Source organism: Macaca mulatta, chromosome 8 (genome assembly GCF_049350105.2).
Source record: "Macaca mulatta isolate MMU2019108-1 chromosome 8, T2T-MMU8v2.0, whole genome shotgun sequence".
Taxonomy (NCBI): domain Eukaryota; kingdom Metazoa; phylum Chordata; class Mammalia; order Primates; family Cercopithecidae; genus Macaca; species Macaca mulatta.
Window position 1 is genome coordinate 58,671,172 of NC_133413.1, and position 14,698 is coordinate 58,685,869.

The 14,698-nt window shown below is 46.7% G+C and overlaps 1 long non-coding RNA gene across 1 annotated transcript; it reads left to right on the forward strand.

The window, feature by feature from the left end:
- Nucleotides 1–4,288: 4,288 nt before the first annotated feature.
- On the forward strand, nucleotides 4,289–14,158 carry LOC144330788 (uncharacterized). The gene is made up of 3 exons (XR_013397269.1): nucleotides 4,289–4,732; nucleotides 8,603–8,870; nucleotides 10,956–14,158. It is a non-coding gene; the product is annotated as an uncharacterized LOC144330788 (long non-coding RNA).
- The last annotated feature ends 540 nt before the right edge of the window (nucleotides 14,159–14,698 follow it).

Here is a 14,698-nt window from a genome sequence, read left to right on the forward strand (position 1 = left end):
AGCAGACTCTTCTGGGTTGATTTGTGTCCCTCCAAGAAGATCTCCTGAAGTCCTAACTCCCAGTGTCTCAGAATGGGACCTTATTGGGGAATAGGGTCTTTACAGAGAAAGCCAAGGTAAGATGAGGTCATTAGGGTGGGCCCTAATCCAATATGGACTGGTGTCCTTATGAAATGAGGAGATCTGGAGGCGGACTCGACAGAAGCCTCTATGCCCATAGTACTGAGAGCGTCTGAGTATACATGGGGATTTGGAAATGCTTTCCTCTGGGGAGAAGGGTGGTGCATGGGCTTCAATGTGATCCGTGAAGTCATGTTCATTAGAAAAGGAAGTGAAGGCTGGGTGCGGTGACTCATGCCTGTAATCCCAGCATTTTGGGAGGCTGAGGCGGGTGGATTGCTTGAGCCCAGGAGGTTGAGCCCAGCCGGGGCAACATGGCAAAACTCTGTTTCTATGAAAAGTACAAAATGAGTTGGGTGTGGCAATGAGCACCTGTAGTCCCAGCTACTCAGGAGGCTGAGGTGGGAGGATCACTTGAGCCCGGGAGGCTAAGGCTGCAGGAAGCCAAGATCATGCCACTGCACTCCAGCCTGTTGACAGACTTTGTTTCATAAAAAGAGAAGAAAATATGACAAAATAATATTTATCTTATTGTCCATGTTCTTCTTTACACTTGAAATAGCTCAGTAAACAAATAGCTAGAACATCCTGTTGAGTTCTCAGCTGGCAAATGACCATGAGGATGTGGGGGTGGGGTGGGAGGTCTCACTTCTTTTTTTCCTTTTTTGTTTTTTTGAGATGGGGTCTCACTCTCACTCAGGCTGGAGTGCTGTGGCGCAATGGTGACTCACTGAAGCCTCGAAATCCTGGGCTCAGGTGAGCCTCCCACTTCTGCCTCCTGACTTGCTGAGACTACAGCCATGCCACTGTGCCTGGCTAATTTTTTTTAAAAATTCTTTTTTGGAGATGAGGTCTCACTGTGTTGCCCAGGCTGGTCTCAAACTCTTTGGCCTCAAATGATCCTTCCACCTTGGCCTCCCGAAGTGCTGGGATTACAGGTGTGAGCCACTTCTAGTAGGAGGCCAGGCCGGCCTTGGTGGAGGTGAGAAGGGAAGCCCAGGAGGAGGGGGAGCAGCCAGGGTGGTGGGAGGGGTCAGAGCCCATGGGCTGGTCAGTGAGGACACTGTTTTCCCCCTGAGAGACATAGGCAGCCACTTCAGGGTCCTGAGCTGAGGAGGGACATGTGCGGACACACATTTAGCACTGTCCCCCTGGCTGCAGCATTGAGGGGCGAGAACGGCCCTGGAGGACTGCAGGGTCAGCGCATGGAGGAGGGAGAGGTGCTCGGGTGTGGGGAGCGAGAGACGCTCAGATAAGTGCCTCTTCTTGCATTTCAGATGTGGGCCTGGCCTATGCCTTGCACCTTTCTGTCTGGCGTGGAGTTTCATCTCCTTGAAGGCTAGGATCCCTAGGATGGTATAAACAGAACAGGGCTCTGGAACACCAGAGGACTCAGGAAACTCACAAGTGACTTATGCTGTGACAAAATGGTTCTCTGCAGCATTTTGAGCTTAAGATGAATTCGTACAGCACTTGGATTTTACTTTTGACTACTTTGTGAAGCGTCCCTGTCAGCGTGATGCAGCTGTAGGATGAACTTGCTGCCAGAGCACTTCCCTGGAGGCCTGGCCTCCAGCCCCAGCCCCTCCCCGCCTGCATGGTGCTGATGTTGCCTGGGGAGCCCGCAAGTCTCCCCAGACACTGTGTATTTTAATAAAAATATTAGTGGATTTTTTTAGAACTCATAAACACCATGTTAGTCTCCTTTTTTACATTTTTAATGGGAGTCACAAGAAATCTGGCTTACAAATAGGGTGAAACAAGGTGATATTTGACACAGAAATAGCAGTGCCCGTAGATGCCGAGACCCTTTCAGAAGCTGGACATTGAAGGTAAACGTGCTGAGGTCTGCGTGAGTTGTTATTTGTAAAGTGCTGGACATGAGCACTGGCCTTCTGAAATGTCATCTGCTAAACCAAGAACAGAACAGGCCTTTCTCTCGGGAGGTTTTTATAAGCTGAAGACCCGCGGCAGGACAGAGTGCACTACACAACATGGAGAACGCACGGCCAAGACCGCCTGTGGGTGGTCTCCGCGCGGGACCAGGGGAGCCCATGCTTCCCTTACGGAGAGTCAGACATGGAGCCGATGGAACTTTGGAAAATCTTTTTTATTTCCCCAGTTTAGTCACTAGGAGGAGCATGCACATAGCAAGTCCGTGTTGCTTTGTAAATCCTGATGAATTTCCAGAATCATACTTTTAAGATTAAGTTGAGTAAGTTCTGAGCTCCGATTCCCCATCCATGGGTGACTGTTCTGTTTAGAAACGGTTTCATTGGCTGTAAGAACTAAATGAGATTATGATAAAGAGGGTGCAGAAACCATAGCGAAGCCTGTAAGTTTTGCACTTGCTCCACGGGCCAGCCCTACTTTAGTGATGGAATTGACTGAAAGTCAATTGTAATTTGGGTCACAGTGTCAGGTGCTTTACATATCTGTTCCCTATACCCAGGATATTTGTGCAACTTCTCCTGGGCATGTTTGGAACTGAGAGAGAAAGAAATGTAGGTGTGTCGGGTTTCAAAATATGCTGTGTAGGAAACATGCCTTGTTTTGATCAGTCACTTTCCTAGTTCTTATACATATCTGGGGGGGATTGTTTTCTTTCAACTGAGTTTTACCAAATCTGGAAGTGATTTTTTTTCTGTGTGCAGCTTATTGGGTTATCATAAGGTTGAAATATTTTGAAAATGTGGAAGATAAAAGTGATTTTTTAAGGTGGTGGGATAGTAAGTGTACTACAAATTACTTTCATTAATGTTGGAATGGTTTTATTAGGGCAATACTAACAATACTAATGGCTTGAGAGTTTTTTTTTCTTCAATTTTAAAATCAAGTGCTTTTTCTTGGCTGTGTCAGGTAGGGATGAATTTGTACAGCATGTGGATTTTACTTTTGGCTGTGTGTTACGAGAGGGTTCGTGTCACTGTCGTGTAGCTGCAGGATGAACTGGTTGCTGGAGCAGTTTCTCCTGGAGGTGGGGCCGTACAGGCTCTTCTCCCGGGTGTGCCCTGGGGAGAATCATCCCTACACCCCCTTCTCCACATCGCCTGTAACATTTGTATTTAATAAGTAGCAAAAATATATCTAAACACAAGAATGTCACTTTCATTGCATGGGGAACCTGCAGCTTTTTCTTTCCTTCCTTCCTTCCTTCCTTCCTTCCTTCCTTCCTTCCTTCCTTCCTTCCTTCCTTCCTTCCTTCCTTCCTTCCTTCCTTCCTTTCTCTCTCTCTCTCTCTCTCTTTCTTCTTTTTTTTTGAGACAGGGTCTCGCTCTGTCACCCATGCCTGAGAGAAGTGGCGCAAACACAGCTCACTGTGTTTTCTCTCGGGAGAAATTTAAGAGGATCACTGACCTCTCCGGCTCAAGCCATCTTCCCACCTCAGCCTCCCAAGTAGCTGGGACTACGGAAGTGCACCACTGCACCTGGTTAATTTTTGTATTTTTTTGGTAGAGACCGGGTTTCACCATATTGCCCAGGCTGGTCTCTTGGGCACAAGATCCGCCTGCCTTGGCCTCTCAAAGTGCTGGGATTACGGGTGTGAGCTACTGTTCCTGGCCCTATTTGTTTTTTAATATGAGGTTGTGTTGTATTGCAATTGTAATCAATAGAGTAGATATAATTTTGAATTATGTGTTTAAACATGTTTTCAAGTCTTGTATGACATTGCATTAACTTACAGATTCATTTTTTGATATTCATGATATGCTTTTAAAGTACTTTATATGTGCTTTCAAAAATCAAACTCATTATTTTCCAAATTACCATGAAAATAGTAACACTGTGTGATGCAGTGGGACTCAATCAATGCTACCTTTTTGATTTCAGGGATTTCTTTTATGTGCTGGGTGACGGGTATTGTTTTCTGTTGAAGTCAGTGCTCCTTTGAAATATGTTACTGTGTCTGACAAACTCAGACATTTTAAAGTTCTCCATCCTCTGCAAACACCCAGATTTTCTCAAAGGCTTTTACTAAAATGTTTCCATTCCCAGTGGCTAAGTATGTGTGGGAAGGGGAAGAGCAGAGAACCTTTTACATCAGATGAATGGTTTTTAAGACTGTGTTATTCTTGAAAGTAATAGCTTTACTTCATGACAGTAGACCTGACCCCACGACATGAAACTTTTCTATTTCAGAGCAGGATAGAACCCTGTTGCCCGGGACGGGGAATTCAGCTTGGTTTGCTCCATTTGCCTGCACTGGCCTAGAGAAGGAAATGGGGTATTCAAATCAGTGTTTCACAGCAAATGGGGGTGGGGGGCTTTCTTCCACCTGGAGGAAGGGGTAGTAGACACAGACTCTGTAGAACAGCTCCCCCATTCCCCTCAACCTGAGCAGAAGCAGAGAACATGGCGAGTCCTTTGCAAAGTGAGTCCAGGCTGTGATTTGGCTGTTTGCTGGTTCTTGGGAAACTGGCCGCAGCTGTGAGCCCTCAGGGCCAGGGTGGAGGCTCTCCTGACTGCAGCATAAGTGGAATGGAATAAAGGTGAATCTTCTTCTGAAGTTAAGCGTTGAATTCTCAGGTGGAGATCACTGAGGCTGTTCAGCGTGAAAGTACCATTCACAGAAAGTCCCGTTCACATGTCAGAGGCAGGCGGCAGCGACCAAGTAGGTGCCTAGATCCTATTTATTCATTGGGGGGCCTGTGACTTGCTCAGAAGCGTTTTAGAGACCACAAACAATGCTCTCAGCTCTCAGATGAGGAAAGAACGTTTCTGTGATGGGCAGATAACGTTTTACATTACTTGTTCCCTGTAGTGAAATGTCATCTGCGATACAAAGGTTATGTTTTTCTTAAGGTGGTCTCTTTTGCCATTAAATGAAGCTATGTGCCCCTGCCGTGACCTCTCTGCTCCCAAGGTCTGCTTGGCTGCATCTGTCTTGAGCAGAATCTTTGCTTCCATAAATACTCCTTCCATTCTGTTGCCTCTCATCTCTAAGATCTCTGCATCCCATAATCTGATTTTCCATCTACTGACGCATTATGATCACACGGGATGTTCACTGTGAACCAGGAGTCTAGAAGAGAGACAGCTGTTTTAGAAGAGTAAGATATTAAAAAGTTGAATTCTCAAAGAGCAAGTGCGTTCCAGACCCGGCATGTACTGGGAGAGTTTCCTGTCTGTTGGTTTGGCCCCCACAGCCATAGGCGCTGCCGGGAAGTGCCTGCAGACCCCTGGCAGTCCTGGTTTAGCTGCAGTAGTCTGCCCTAGATCTCGACTGTGCAGCAGTCAGTAGCCATGTTAGAGGAGTCTTGGTGCATCTATAAATGCCAAATTTTAGTCCCCAGGAAGTGGGTTCTTGTGATCTGGGCCCCTCCTTGACCAAGTACAATCCAAACCAGAGGGCTTTGGAAGATGCCTTGAGTGTTTACCTAGATTTTGAGGCAACTGTTTCTCATTGCAGTCAATATTCCTTTGAAATATTTTCCCTTGTCTGACAAATTCATCCCTTTGGTTCGTTGCTGGTGGCAGGCTTGGTGGCCTGGGAGGTAGAGGTTGCAGTGAGGCAGAGGTTGGTGGCCTGTCCCGGCTTCTGCTGCCTGGTGTGGTAGCTGAGGGTGCTTTGGCTGTGAAACCACAAGCCTGAGGTTCAGTTTTTGCTGGATGGAATTGTGGAGAGCTGAGGCCCCTTCTCTTAAGCCATTCAGATTTATGGACTGTGGCCCCAAGAGAAGGAGAGGGGGAGATTTAAGCTGCTATTTGGATAATGGAGCCAACCCCCAAGACACTCAGCTTAGATTACTTGGGTGATTTATTTGAGGTCCGGGCATCTGGTCTGAGGTGGGGGCTCCTGGAGACACACTCAGCCCTGCCCTTCTGGCAGAAGTGGGCTGAGCCCTCCCCAGCTGAACACACCACGTGCTGCAGATGAGCGAGCTTAGATTTGCAAAGGGTTTGAACACTCCCTGGTGAAAGGCGTCGCATGAGTCTGGACATTCAAATGCTCGTTTTACCAAATGGCTCCAGAGACACAACAAGACAGAGATGCCATGAACAAGCTTAGGGTCCAGGGCCCCTCGGAGTCCAAGATCCAGCTTCCCTGGTCACCAGAAGTGACTATCAGATTCCAGGAACACCAGGCCTTACCTGTTTTGTGGCATTCATCAAGCATATTTACATTAAATAAATGCATATAGAAAGCTCGAGGGGGGAGAATAATTTGTTGTTTTCAGTTTTGCTCTATTGAGTCCAAGGTTACTGGAGGAATTCACTGCCCTGCCTGGTGCTGGGCACCTTCAGTTCTCTTAACGAACGAGTTGTAACAAAACCAGGTGCTTAGAAGTAGATTGAGTTTATTTTGTTGGTTTAAGCAATTGGCTGATTTTAGCATTAGGATTCTCTCATTTCAAATCTTTTTTTTTTTTTTTTTTAACAAAGCTTCAGTGTACTTCCTGAAAAGGTAGAGTCCAGAAGATGTTCTAACTCAAATGAAATCAGGGACTGCTTCTCTGCTTTGTTGAAGTCAATAGATAAAGTTTATCATGCTGTTTTTACTAAAGAGTAGCTGTTGGATTTAACCTTGGTTCATGTTCATGACAGCTTTTGTTGTTTTTAAATTTTTTTCTTTTTTCTTTCTTTTTTTTTTGAGACAGAGTCTTGCTCTGTTGCCCAGGCTGGAGTGCAGTGGTGTGATTTTGGCTCACTACAACCTCCGCCTCCTGGGTTCAAGCGATTCTCCTGCCTCAGCCTTCTGAAGAGCTGGGACCACAGGGACACACCACCATGCCCCACCGATTTTTGTGTTTTTAGTAGAGGTGGGGTTTCACCATGTTGGCTAGGTTAGTCTCGAACTCCTGACCTCAGATGATATGCCCATCTCAGCCTCCCAAAGTGCTGGGATTACAGGCGTGAGCCACTGTGCCCAGCCCAAATGCTTGTCATTTCTTTTTTTTTTTTTTGAGATGGAGTCTTGCTCTGTCGCCCAGGCTGGAGTGCAGTGGCACCATCTCGGCTTATTGCAAGCTCCACCTCCCGGGTTCATGCCATTCTTCTGCCTCAGCCTCCTGAGTAGCGGGGACTACAGGCGCCCGACACCACGTCCAGCTAATTTTTTGTATTTTTAGTAGAGACAGGGTTTCACCGTTTTAGCCAGGATAGTGTCAATCTCCTGACCTCATGATCTGCCTGCCTTGGCCTCCCAAAGTGCTGGGATTACAGGTGTGAGCCACCGCGCCCGGCACTTGTCATTTCTTTCCACTGGAAACATTGGGACTGCTGTAGCTATTTTGAAAGACACAGTGGGTTGCTGTTCGCCATGGTCACCCTACTGATAGGCTTTGGGCTCAGGCACCCCCTGCGGTGCTGGCCCGGCTGCCACACTGAGCAGGAGGGCTGTGCTGCGCTCATTTTCAGTGTCCCTGGTGCCTGACCAGGGCCAAGTTGAGGAGCACACGCACTGTGTCAGACGAGCTCTGTGTGCATTTTATTCTGTGTGTGTGGAGCTGGTGCCATCCACCCCTGGCAGTAGACACAGTCTGGCTCTTCCCTGCATGGCACCTATGCTTCTGTATCCCCTGCCCCCTGCCCGCTTCTCGCTGGTTGGCGGAGACTCAGGCTGAGGCCTCTGTGCCGAGGTGGCCCTCAGAAGGGAAGGTTTGCCCACTGAGGTCTGCGCTCCCACGAGTAGCCAGGGACTCCTCCTCCTCTGTGTGCAGGTGTCCCTTTTGTTCTCTGAAATTAGCTGGAATCCAGGGCTGATGGAGAACAACCTGGTCTGGGCATCCACAGGACAAGGTTTGAGTTGGGTGGCGTGGGGTAGGGCTGTGAGATGACCAGGGCCAGAGAGAAAGGATGCTGCCTCCTGTTCAGCCTCCATCTGGAATTGGTTGGGAGGGAGAGAGATCCCTGCCCTTTTATCAAGTATCTTTTCTCCCCCCATTTCCTAGTGATCAACAGAAGGGAATACCTGTTCTCATAAAGGAAGAAAGGCCACTGTGCTCAGCGAAAGGAGGCCTGTTCCATGTGAGCACAGTTACATCTGGATGGAGCTGGGGGTGTGTCTTTCCCCTGTTCTCCTCAAAACCTATTCTCTGGTGGAGAACTTATCACTCACACACGTGTGCATGGTAGACTTTCCTCTGCTCACCCATTTAGCATCTCTGGCAGGTCATTGCTATTTCTTTCAATATGAACCTTAATAAAGTGCAGAGGAAGCATATTCATGTGTTTCTGAAGATAGTCATGAAGGAAAATAGGCAGGGTTTGGGAAGCTGTATGTTTCCGGCAGGTGCAGAACCTTATTTCCTCGGTTAGGGAAGAGCACATGATTGTTAAGGGTGAATTAGGCATGCAAAGAGCTGCGCTGCTGGCTGACTGCTTTCCGCCCGGACCCTGCTGACAGTCGAGGGTCCATTCTAGAATCAAAGTGGGAAGTGGGGGGCACAGGTGCTGGGCTGGGAGGCCTGTGGCATGAGCCATGCCAGGGGCTTGGGGCCGTTCTGCATTTTGTTACTTTCTTCCTTCATCCGTGTTTCAGGTCCAGAGCACAACCTTCTCTCCTAGTGCCTGTCTCTTGGCAAGGTGCTGACGTCTGCAGGGAGAAAGACAGAGCGTGGCCCCAGGTGTATGTGGTCCCCAGAGTTCGTGAACACTGACATGGCCCCACCGCATCCATGCTAGAAATATGACTTCTGCTGGCTTTGAAATGCACTTCTGTTCTGATTATGTCCTCCACTTGGCTCGTCATTTCTTTGTTTAATACATTTGAATGATGCTTATTCTTTGGAAAATAAGAAATGTTTCTGGTAAGTTCAGAATCCCCCCTTGTATGGTTTATTTATTTATTTATTATTTTTTGAGATGGAGTCTTGGTCTGTCACCCAGGCTGGAGTGCAGTGACATGATCTTGGCTCACTTCAACCTCTGCCTCCTGGGTTCAAGTGATTATCCTGCCTCAGCCTCTGGAGTAGCTGGGACTATGGGTGCATGCCACCACGCCTGGCTAATATTTTTTTGTATTTTTAATAGAGACGTGGTTTCGCCACATTGGCCAGGCTGGTCTCAAACTCCTGACCTCAGACGATCCACTGGCCTTGGCCTCCCAAAGTGCTAGGATTATGGGTGTGAGCCACTGTGCCTGGCCCCCTTTTATAGTTTAGTAGCTTTCATGAGTATGGCAATCTGAAATAATCGCTTTTTGCCCTAACAACCATTAGGAGGAAATAGTGGAAGAGGACACATGACTTCTCTGTGGAAAACCTAGACAGGGTCTGAAACACACTCCGGTCTGAGTCTGTGGGAAGGTGCTGGGTGGGCGTTCACCACTCCATGTTCCTCTGCAGGAGCTAAGGAGAGGAAGGGCCTGGGTTGTTCTGTTGGGTGAGCTGCAAGGCCAGAGGGATAGAGTTAATCATATTACATAATTATTGACCAGGATATGTTTTTTTTTTCCCCCCTGAGAGGCATTTATGTCTTATCTGAAGCCAAAATATGTCAAAACCTTTTATTACCATTTTACAAACTTGCTTATTTCCCACTGTCTCCTGCAAATACCTTTCCAGCCCTATCTTGTATTAATTTAATCTTCACCTGCTTAAGCTATTTATTGTACTTAGATATAATAGTAATTCGCAATGAGGTCTTTGTGTGCTGGTATTTCTCCCAGAATGCCTGCAGTGGCTCTCCTGGCCCAAGACCCAGCTGTGAGGTCCCATCCTTAGTGGCCACGACCCCATCACCAGCTCTGTCCTGCACCCCCACATGAGTGATGTATCCACACATTGTGTTTATCCAGTCATCCGTTGACTAACATTCGGGCCATTTCCACCTTTTGGCTGTTGTGAATAATGCTGCTGTAAACATGTGTGCACAAGTCTTTCTCTCAGTGCCTGTTTTCACTTCTTCTGGGTATTAGAATTGCAATTGTAAAGTAAATTCCTTAAAGGAAGGAGTTGCGAAGTGTGCTTATTTGTATTGCCCATGGAATTAAACTCCAGTGCTCTCAGTGGCTTGCGTGGTGCACACCTTTTCCCTGCCCTTCTATCTGTCTCCACCTCAATCTCATTACTTCCCTGGCTCCTTCTTGGAAGGATCCTCTTATATTTCTGGTTACTAAGATTTGCTTTCTTATAGAAGCGATAATCTTAATTGATGCATTTTCCGCAAATGCCACACAGCCACACATCCACACATTTCTTTCTTTCTTTCTTTTTTTTTTCGGAGATGGAGTCTTACTCTGTCACCCAGGCTGGAGTGCAGTGGCACAATCTCAGCTTACTGCAGCCTCCACCTCCCGGGTTTAAGCGATTCTCGTGCCTCAGCCTCCTGAGTAGCTGGGATTACAGGTGTTCACCACCACGATCTGCTAATTTTTTTGTATTTTTAGTAGAGCTGGGATTTCACCATGTTGGTCAGGCTGGTCTTCACCTGCTGACCTCAGGTGATCCACCCACCTTAGCCTCCCAATATATGCATATATATACACATACATATATTTGAGATGGAGTCTTGCTCTGTCGCCAGGCTGGAGTACAAGGACGTGATCTCGGCTCACTGCAACCTCCACCTTCTGGGTTCAAGCGATTCTCCTGCCTCAGTCTTCCGAGTAACTGGTACTACAGGTGCATGCCACTACACCCAGCTAATTTTTGTATTTTTAGTAGAGACGGGGTTTCACCATGTTGACCAAGATGGTCTCGATCACTTGACCTTGTGATTCACCCATCTTGGTCTCCCAAAGTGCTGGGATTACAGGCATGAGCCACCCTGCCCTGCCTATGGGTGAATATTTTTTAGGAGAAAAGCACTAAACCTCTCTGATGCATTCGAGTAAACTGGATTTGCCTTGTTCCATTCCCCTTTTGCTAGCATGATTGTTTTTTTCTTTTCAGGGAGAGGTAGAGAAGAAAGAGGAAGCGCCTGTGGGCATCTGGAGTCTGATTAGGCTCCTTGGAGACCCAGCTATATTTGCAAGGGAGCAGCAGCGGCCCAGGCCCCAAAGGCACAGAGAGCTCAAGGCGGAGGAGTTCGCTGGACTCTGTCAAGCTGAGAGCTTCAACCGGGGAGTTTTGAAGATTTGAACAAGACGTGAAGAATGTTTTATAGCCTGTGCTTTAGAAGCGCCTATGCTGTGATTTTCCACGACACCAGACAGGCGCCCAGTGGTTATTTTTCCAAGAGGGCAAATGGACCGTTTCCCTTAATTAGGCCGGAAAATGTTGCTTGATAAGACACCATAATTCTTGTGCTCACACAGAGGTGATAAGCGTAGATCTAGTGAGGACTGCCTCTTCAGGTGGGCTTCTCTGAGATAACAGAGGAATTTTCCTGCTGTAGCTTCCTGGCACCAGGGACATTAATGAGTCACAGGGTGTCTAGGACCCACAGGTACGGGTGATTCCAGGTGACCTCCGCGCAGTGATCCCAGTTTGGTGAGGGGACTGGCAGGTCACGGGACAGCTGAGCGCCCAAAGTGGAGGAGGCGGCCCCAGCAGTGGCCAGAAACAAGTCCCCTGAGTTGAAATGGCAGGACTTGGGCTTGAGGTGAGATGGAGGTCAGGAACTAATTGCAGGGTCTCTTCACCATCCCTGGCCTTGTCATTGCCAGCCCTTCCCGATAGCACCCCCTTTCCTCCTCCTCCTTGACATCCCTGAAAACTTTCACTGGGAGCAATTGAAAAAGCTTACGGTGGATGCTGAATATGAGGGCGTCTGCAGCTGCGTCAGGATGTGGTCTGAAGGAGGAGCATTTGGGAGGAGAGGGAGAGGCCGTGGAGTGGAGATTCAAAATAGCCTCCCCTTCCCCTTACCCCCAACACACAGTAGGACCTGGCTGGCTTGCAGTGGAAAGCACGCTGGGCCGAGGCCAAGGGCAGAATGCGGAACACCGTGGAGGGTGGCGGCCAGGGGTCGTCCCGCTTCTCCCTATTGCTCCTTCCCTGCCCGCCTCTCCTAGTGATGAGCGGCCTGGCCGTGCTCCTTTACTCCCATGCTCCAACACTTAGGAAATGATAGTGTGTGTCTGGTCCACCGGGTGAGAGTGCCCGGGGGTCGGAAGCAGCTACTTGAGCGCGGGCCTTGGGCATGGCAGGGAGGTGGCACCCTTTTCCCCCTCCATCAGGTTCAGTGAGAATCAAGTGGTTCCCACGGAGCCTCTCGGTTTCCTTTATTTTTGTAATTTTGAAAATATGCATAACATGCACTTAACTATGTGTATAATGCCCGTAAACTCAGTTGCCAGTTTAAGTAAATGGCCACCATCCCGTTTGAGGTCTCTGGGTCCTTCCGGAGCCGTCCCTTTCTTCTGTCCCCTGCAAGTACTATATCCTAAATTTTGTGTTTATCCTTCCCTTGATTTTCTTCACAGTTTTTCCACATGTTTGTTGTTTTAAACAATAGCTAGTTTGGTTTTTCTTTTTTTTGAGTTTAAAATAAACAGAATCATACTTTATATATTATTCTGTGATTTCTAGTTTCTTTTTTTTTTTTTTTTGAGACGGAGTCTCACGCTGTTGCCCAGGCTGGAGTGCAGTGGCGCGATCTTGGCTCACTGCAAGCTCCGCCTCCCGGGTTCCCGCCATTCTCCTGCCTCAGCCTCCTGAGTAGCTGGGACTACAGGCGCCCGCCACCGCGCCCGGCTAATTTTTTGTATTTTTAGTAGAGACGGGGTTTCACTGTGGTCTCGATCTCCTGACCTTGTGATCCGCCCGCCTCGGCCTCCCAAAGTGCTGGGATTACAGGCTTGAGCCACCGCGCCCGGCCGATTTCTAGTTTCATTCAGTTCTGTGTGTCTCTGAGATTTATCCATGTTTTTTGTGTAACTGTGATTTATCTACTTTCCTTGCCTTCTGGATTTCAGTTGAAGGAGTATACTATCCTTTTGTTACGGACATTGGATTGGCGCCTGGCTTTCTGCTACTACAGAAAGAGCCACTGTGCCCACTGTCTTCCATCTCTTCCTGCACAGACACAGCAGGTCTCCAAGGCCCTTATTTCCCCAGGGGTTGAGTTGTGGGCTCATAGAGCACATGCTTTCTTCACATTTTCTAGACTGCTCAGTTGATTTCCAAATGGGTTGTAACAATTACTTTCTATTGGGCGTGTGCACAGAGTTCCAGATCCTTCCCAAGCATTGGTATTGTCAACGTTAAAATCTTTGCCAGTCTGCTGGGTACGAAATGGTTTTTTGTTGTGGCTGTTAATGAGCTTGTGTGTTTTCATGTACTTACAACCGTTTTTTATTTCTCTCTGTGAAGTATTTTCAAGCCTTTCCCCATTTCATCTCAGAGTTGTTTACTAATACAGTTCTTTATATATATGTTATAGACAATAATCCTTTGTCAGTTACAAGTGTGACAAAATTTTCTCCCAGATAATTGTTTTTTCATTCCCTTTATAAGGTCTTTTTAGAATAGAATTTAAACATTTTAGTTCAGTAGAAATCATCAATCTTTCCCTTTATATTTTTGCTGTGGTATTTTAAGAAATTCCTCACTGTCTTGATGTGTTCATATTTTGCCTTTTAAATTTTGTGTTTTTTGCCTTTCTCCTTTGTCTTCAATATACTAGAATTGATTTTTGTACATGGCGTGTGCCAATAATCTAATACCCATATGTGCAATCAATGTCCCACCACCATTTATTGAATAATCATCTTTTCTCTGCTAATTTGCAATACCAGCTTGGGCATACAGAAAACTTCCATTCGTGCGTTGGTCTAGATCTAGCCTCCATTCTGTTCTCTTTGTCAGCTTGTCTGTTTCTAAATAAGCACCACATTGTCCTACTTTCTGTAGTTTCACAATGATTTTTGATATCTGTGAGTCAATTCCTTACACCTTAGTCTTATTTTAGGAATGTCTTGGCTATTCTCTGCTTTTTACTCCTCCTACACATTTTTCAATCAGTTTATCAAGTTTCACAAAAAAGCTTGTTGGGTTTCAAATGAAATCGCATTGAATCTATAGATCCACTGGGGAAGAACTAATACTGTATTATATTTAGTATTTTAATCCACAAACATGATTGCTTATTTCTCTGTTTAAATTCTTTAGAAAGACATTTTAATAAAGTTTTATAATTTTCCTCATAAAAATCTTATTTATCTTTTGTTATATTTAGTGTTAGTTGTTTTGTATTTTTTTGTGTGTGTGTCTTTTAAAGAATACATTTTCAAACTGTTTGTTACTGGGATATTTTTGCTGAGTCCTAGAGTATATGCATTCTTCACATTTTTTAGATTCTGCTCAGATTTTAAAAAGTTTCTATTTGAAATAATTATAGGTTCACAGGAAGCTGTGAAAATGTATGGGTAGATTCAGTGTTTCCCCCAGTTTCCCCCAGTGGGTACATCCTTTGTAAAATAGTGCAGAATCAAAGCCAGGACCTGACACTGGTTCAAGGTATGTGCAGTTCTGTTTATCATGTGGGCAGGTTAGGATAAGCAGCACCAGAGCCAGGCCGGAGCTCATCCAGCCCCACGACAATCCCCCTGTACCACCCCTTCGCGGTTCTCCTCCCACCCCAGCCCTGCATCATCACTCACCTGGATGCTCGTCTTTTTTCCATTTCTGTAATTTTGTCATTTCAAGGACTTTATATAATGGAATCATACAGCATGTGACTTTTGATATTG